The following is a 7524-nucleotide window of genomic DNA, read 5'->3' as shown; positions in this document are numbered from 1 at the left end:
GAGGGGATGTCTTGGGGTTGGGAGATTTCAAACCAATTTCTTAAATCCACTTTGCTATATCTGAAGTCATAGACCAAGGGATTTCAACTAAGTTTCCATAGAGCCGCAGGAGATAAAATTTATTTCTCGCTGAGTATACGTATTGTTATGGCAATGTCTGTCAGCTGGAATGTGGGCTAAGTAGGTGGTGAGATGTTTTGTGAGTGAGGAACAATTTCCTGAGAAGATTAGCTGGAACCTAAGAAAGGTCTCCCATTTCCTGGAAGATGAGAAGGTTTTGCCTCATGAGTATATGAAAGAAAAGGGTCAGGGCAATAAGGAGCTCTAGTTACAGAATGACACAGTGCTGGAGGGAGGCCAAGTATACGGGGTGACAACTGTGGATCTTTTTTATAGATGTGGATCCTTTTATAGATGCTGAGATATGGCGCTGGTGGTTGTGTTATAGTTAACTTGCTTGGTGATATTTTGATTCTGTGAATTCCTTCTAGTGAGTTGTCTCCAAATGCTAGAATTTGAAAGTGCTCCACGAACTCTTAGAGGCTTTAGAGCCAGTACGGTTAGATGACAAAACTTGAAGATCACGAGACCCTGTAATAGTTTCAGTCTGCAAAAAAAAGGTTGTATTATTCATTCTCTGCTGGATGTGTGAAGGCAGATATCATAGACCAGCTTCAATAAAAATGTTTTCCTTGTAGATCCAAGGAACCAGACACATTTACTCAGAGAAGAACTGGTGATCGTGGGAATAGGAAAACATATAGCAAATCTTCAAATACTTGATGAACTGCCATATATATAAGGAGGGAGTAAATGTGTTTCAAGAAAAAACAAGGACCAATAAGAATAGACATTATAGATAGGCTGATATTGTTTCAATGTATAAAAAAACTTTAATCCATCTAATAACACAGTGCATCCTTTTTCACTTTATGATAATTATAGAAAATGAAAGAAGTTTTACAGCCCACTGTGGAAAAGAGTAGTCCAATGACTCCCACCTGCCTGAGGGCTGAGATGTTTACTATCTTGGCAACCTGTAATCCATTCACAGCACAGTGATAGGGAAGCTCTGTACTAATAGGATCAGTAGTCTCTGAAAAGAATAAATTCCCCGTCATAGGGAATTTCCAAGCAGAGTTTGGAAACAACCCAGATGAGGTGCTGTAATGGCAATTTTTAAAAATTCTTTAAAATTTATGAACTTTTTATTGTATAGTTTTATGCATTCTGACAAATACGTAGTCTCACATAACTACCACAACAATCAAGATACACAATAATTACCATCCTCCAAAATTATTTTGTACTTCCCCTTTGTAGTCAAATCCACCACCACCCCAACCACTGGCAATTGCTGACCTGTTCTCTACCCCTAAAGTTTTGCCCTTTCCAGAATGTCATGTAAATGAAATCATACAGTATCCAGCCTTTTGAATCGTGCTTGTTTCACTCAGCATAGTGTATTTGAAATTCATCCATATTGTTGACTCATCCAAGGTTTGCTTCTTTTTATTGCTGAGTAGTATTCCATTGTATAGATCTACCACAATGTCCATCCGTCAACCAGTTGAAGAATATATAAGTGACTTCTGGTTTCCAGTATGGCATGTAAGGAGCTTGGAGGTCATGATTCCATTCTAACAACAAGTTAAAAGCTGAACAAACTGAAAATTAACAACTCTTCTTATACCCATCAGAGAATTGAGGCCACAGGAAAAACTACTGCCCCCAAAATTGGAGAGACAGATAGGTGGATACAGAGAATCACAATTTACTGGAGCAGAAACCCACAAGTAGAGACCTTCATGGGAACCATTGCTGAGTTTCTTTTACTCAGTACCTCATATCTAGCTTTCAACAAAAAATTACAAGGCATATTAATAGGCAAAAAACAGAGTTTGAAGAGACAGAGCCAGATTTAGATATGGCAAGAATGTTGGAATTGTCAGTCCAGGAATTTTAAACAACTATGGTTAATATGCTAAGAGTTTTAATGAAAAAAGTAAACAACATGGAAGAACAGACAGGTAATGTAAGCAGAGAGATGGAAATCCCAAGGAAAAATCAAGAAGAAATGCTAGGAATCAAAGATACCAAAATAGAAATGAAGAATGCCTTTGATGGTCTCATTAGTAGACTGGACACAACTGAGGAAAGAATCAGTGAACACGAGGGCATATTAACAGAAATTTCCAAAACTAAAGCAAAGAGAAAACAGACTTAAAAAATGGAACAGAATATCCAAGAACTGTGTGACAACTATTAAAGGTGTAACATGCCAGAAGAGAGAAAGGAGCAACAAAAAAAAAATTTTGAAGCAATAATGACTGAGAACTTCCAAAATTAATGTCAGACAGCAAACCACAGATCTAGGAATCTTAAAGAACACCAAGTAGGATAAATTCCAAGAATATTTGGGTTGTTTCCAGTTTGGAGTGAATAGGAATAAACTACTAATTCTACAAACAGTAGCATACAGGTTTTTGTGTGAACATAACTCTTCATTTTTTGAAGTAAATACACCAGAGGAGAATTTCTGGGTCATAAAGTAAGTTCATAAAGTAATTTCTGGGTCATAAAGTAAGTTTAATTTTTTAAGAAACTGCCAAATTGTTCTCCAAAGTATCTGTACCATTTTGCATTCTCATCAGCAGTGAATGAGAATTCCAGATTCTATATCTACCAGCATTTGGTGTAGTCAATTTCTTGATTTAAAAATTTTAGTCATTCTAATAATGGTATTTTAATTAGTTGTTCTAATAAGTGTTTTAAATTTGCATTTCCTCAGTGAATAATGATGTTGAGAATCTTTTCATGTGCCATCAATATATCTTCTTTAGTAAACTGTTCAAATCTTTTGCCTATTAAAAATTGGATTGTTTTCTTATTGTTGAGTTTTGAGAGTTCTTTATATATCTGGATACAAGTTCTTTATCAGTTATGTGATTTTTCAAATATTTTTGCCCAGTCTGTGATGTTCTTTTCATTTTTTAAACATTTTTCAAGCCTTTTATGACTCCACGATTTTCATTTTGATGGAGTCCAGGTTAATAATTATGTCTTCCATGGATTACGCAAGCTTTTGGGGTTGTATTTAAGAACTTTTCCTAACCCAAAGTAACAAAGATTTTCTTCTATGGTTCCTTTAAAATAAATGTTTGATAGGCTTACATTTTATATTTAGGCATATTATCCATATTGAGTTTATTTTTGTATAAGGCATAAGGTGTATGTTGAGGTTCACTCTTTTGTGTATACGGTTGTCTAACTGTTCTGTCACTACTTGCTGAAATGACTATTCTTTCTCCATTAAAGTTCTTTTGCACGTTTGTCAAAAAACTGTATCAGATCAATTGACCATATTTGCATGGGTCTATTTCTGGTCTCTCTATTGATTCTGGGCACTACTAAAATCTCTGGGGAATGTTAATTTTTGTTTGTGCTATTAAGTCAGTCCAGTGAATTTTCTTTATTTCAGAAACTGTATTTTTCAGGTCTGAAATTTCCACTTTGTTCTTCTTTATAGTTTCTATTTTTCTGGTGAGAACATCTATATTTCCATTCATTTCAAGAGTGTCCACCTTTACTTCATGGATCATGGTTATAATAGTCACTTTTTTTTTTAACATCTTTATTGGAGTATAATTGCTTTACAATGCTGTGTTAGTTTCTGCTTCATAACAAAGTGAATCAGCTATACGTATACATATATCCCCATATCTCCTCCCTCTTGCATCTCCCTCCCACCCTCCCTATCCCACCCCTCTAGGTGGTCACAGAGCACCGAGCTGATCTCCCTGTGCTATGTGGCTGCTTCCCACTAGCTATCTATTTTGCATTTGGTAGGTATATATGTCCATGCCACTGTCTAATTCCAACATGTGGATCATCTTGGGTTTGGCATCTGTTGGTGCTCTTTTCCTTTGAGAATTGGGCCGATTTTCTCTATTCTGTGTTTTTTGCTTTTTTGTAAGTCAAGTAATTTTGAACTGTATTCTGGAATTTTGAATATTACGCTGTGAGGCTCTGGGCCTTATTAAAATCTTCTGGAGAGCATTAAGTTTTATTCGCTTATTTTAGCAGGCATGTGCCTGGTTATGTTCATATTCCAAGTTGTATCTTACCTTCTGAGAGTGGTGGGTGCAATGTCAGTTCAGAGCTTTTGCCGTGCTCTGTCTGTCTGCCCAACACATACACCATTCAATTGTTTATCTGTTACTTGGGCAGTGATTTATATCATAGTCTAGTTCTCAAAACTTCTTCTCTTCTTTTTGGGTCTGTGTTGTACATGCATAACTCAGGAGTGAGTGAGATTGGTGCTTGTTCATAGTCAGAATGAAGGGATTTCCAAAAAAAAGGAAAATAAAAAGAATTAAGGGATTTGCTTCTCCAGCTTTCTCATCCTTAAACTTGCCCTGACTCTTTGTGGCTCCCAGGGGCCCTTTTTTGCAGTCTTCTGGCTAGTAAGCCATTGTTTCTCCCAGAATTTTAACCCATGCACTTTCTGAGAACCTGGGGTGCCTTCTAGGCAGCATGAAGAGAAAGAAGAGAGAAAAATAATAGGAATCCCTCCCATTCTCTTCAGGCCATTGGGACTCTTTTTCCCGATTTGTGCAAACCGAGAGATGATTGTTTGAGTTTTAGGGACGCACACCACTGCTGCTGCCATCGTGACAGTGAAGCTTTAGGACTGGGACTGGCATTGAGGCCTGGGAGGAAAAAAGAAAGAAAAATTAAAGGGATTCTCCCCATACTCTTCAGCTTTAAGGGCCCCTTTTCCTGATCCTCTGGCTGGAAAAGGGGGTTTCTTTCAGATTTTTTTGCTGTCTCTACCTGTAGCACAGTTCCAGGACTCAGCCCACCCTCGGATCAAAGCCAAGAGATAAAGGTAAGAAAAACCGAGTAATCTCACTGCCATACCAGTTGTGCTTCAGGTTTTGACTTCCCTTCTCAGTCTATTTGCTACCGTTTACTTTTCAGAGTCCTCAGCTAGTAGCTTTTGTATTCTCTCTGGAGGTTTTAGTTATAATCGATGGGAGAGATAGGCTATCATGGGTTCACTCTGTCTTGATTAGCACCAGAAGTTTTGTAATGACAATTTAAATACTGGATGACCACTCTTACAGATCATTATTCTCAAACCTAGCAACGAATTTGAATGAACTGGGAAACTTAAAAAAACATAAATTCCAGGACGCTACCCTAGACTCATTTCTGAGGATGGGAACCCAAGAACCCGTAGAAGATGTTTCTGAGTTTCTGATATAGCCAACCTGGCACCGGTTTTGGGGGGGCCCGGAGATAGGGTCCAAGCTGGAAGTGTGAGAAGCCCTGGATGAGATGATCTCCAAGGTCCTTTCCAACCCTGAGATCCTCAGGCTCTATATTATTCAGAATATCCCATTCAGAAAGCTGCTTGTTAAGTGAGGTGCCTAGCCACTTCCCTCAAATGTTTAACTGAAGCTCTTGATCACATAGGTCATCTGTGTGATGCCACATAGCTGCCACAGAGCTGACCAAAAAATATATAGAACTGATAGGCAAAGTCAAGATATTAAAGCCAACAGAAGAACGAATGGACTACTAACCTATAAGATTAGTTTCATGGAAATGACAACTTTTTGCACTAAAAGCAGCAATAAATTCTAAATCTGCTTTATGTGGTGTTAGCCGGAAGGGAGACCACGTACGCTCAGGTCTGAGGATTAGTGGTTTCATTAAGCATCTCCTTTTCTCCCTAGGATTATCCCTTTCCCGTATATTTGACAAACTTCTTTTGGTTGAGTGCAGTTTCTGCTTATGTGCTAGGAATCGCTAGTGACTTTAAATTTGCTTTTCATAAAAATTTATTTCGAAGGGACTTCAGAAATCATTTCCTTGAGCTCACTTCTGTAATGATAGAAGAGGAAACCAGGCCTGAGAGGTTATGCGCTTTATTTAGGGGGTCAGAGCTGGGGCCAGAAGCCAGATGTTGGCTCCTAAGAAACACATTTTCTATCTGACTGAGCTGAGGCAGGTGAGATCTTGGATGCGGAGTCTCCTGGAGCCCCCGGGAGTCTCCAGTAACTGAGTAACTCAGTAACTGAGCTGGGTCAGATGCCTCAGTGAGTGGGCCGTGTGGCTGAGTTCCATGCTGTGCATTTGTAAAGGGCATTTTGACCTAAACATGCTTTAGCTCCTGGATTTGCAGTTACTAAAATATTGGCAACCAAAATGACCCACAGCTTATAAAGTGACCCACAGTTTACTGGCACATCCTATTCTCTGCGCACTGGGAACTAGACAGCCCCTGGCCACCTCTGGAGCTCCCCAAGCCCCATTTACTTTCAAATGTGCTGCACGGTATTGTATAGTCAGTGTTAAATCAGAGAAGCAGAACTGCAATGAGTTATGAAGTCAGGGATTTTTTTTTTTACAGGAATTAGACTTTGCACCATTGTAGGAGGAGCTGGGATAGTGAAGGTTTGAAAGGGTGAGGTGGAGAACCAGAGCTGGCACCAACAAGTCAATTCAAGGAGCCAAGCATTCCTCGTTTGGAAAACTCAAAAGCACAACCATAACACGAAGGGGTTTTTGTGAAATGGTGTTCTGGCTTAGGCAACTTGATACAGCGTTAATCACTGTAGGTAGAGAGCCTTAAATAGAAACAGCTGTCATACCTTGAGAGTAATGTTCCTGAAGCTCTGTTCTCATTTGTCATGAACAATCTGGAATCAACCTGTTTCACCACAGTCTGAAAACGTGTGATAGCTTTAGTGTGATGGAGCAGTGGGGCGTGGTGCCCTGGAATCAGGAAAGCTTTGTCACCAGGCTGATCTGCACGTGCGTGCTGCCTTTGCACACATACTGTGGGATTGGGACATGCTCCTTACACTTTCTGAAAAGCTACATATTTGCTTCCTCATTTGTAAATGGCACCAATAGTAACCACCTCATAATACTGTTTTGGAGTAGGTATAGTAGTAGATGCTCAATAAAAATGACTCCTTTTATCTCTCCAGTCCCACCCTTCCCCCTAATACATCTAGGACATATAGTATTTCTCAAAATGTCTCCATGTAGAAATGCCCTTATTGGCTAAGGTGGATTTTGATCATGAATATAGAGCTATAATTTAAATTCAGCGTTCCTGGCACTCCGTCATGCCCCAGATTCCCAGTATCAACAATTTTGGATTTGTGTGGACAGTGAGAAAGACCACTGTTCGGCAAGGGAAACACCTGAGGTGAAGCTCATGGCCTTTATCCCCCAAGAGAGAAACAGAGCACTCTTTAAATAGTTAGAAATCTGTTGAGTGGTTTATAAAAGTGAGTGTGGTGACATCAGCTCCCCTGGAATCCTTCAGTTTTCCTGGGTTAGAAGAGAGATTCATCATGAGGTTAGAGGGAAGAAGCAAGTTGAAGCTGATATCAAAGTTGGAGACAGAAAACCATTAAAAACAGAACTTGGAAAGCATAATATTCTGGAGCCAGTAATTTTAGGAGGATACAGACCTACATACTTAATAGCCCTTGAGGGCAT

This window comes from Delphinapterus leucas, chromosome 7 (assembly GCF_059928025.1).
Source record: "Delphinapterus leucas isolate spDelLeu-1000000601 "Yukka" chromosome 7, BTC_Dleu_Yukka2, whole genome shotgun sequence".
NCBI classification, from domain to species: Eukaryota; Metazoa; Chordata; class Mammalia; order Artiodactyla; family Monodontidae; genus Delphinapterus; species Delphinapterus leucas.
Note: the sequence above shows the minus strand (reverse complement) of the source record.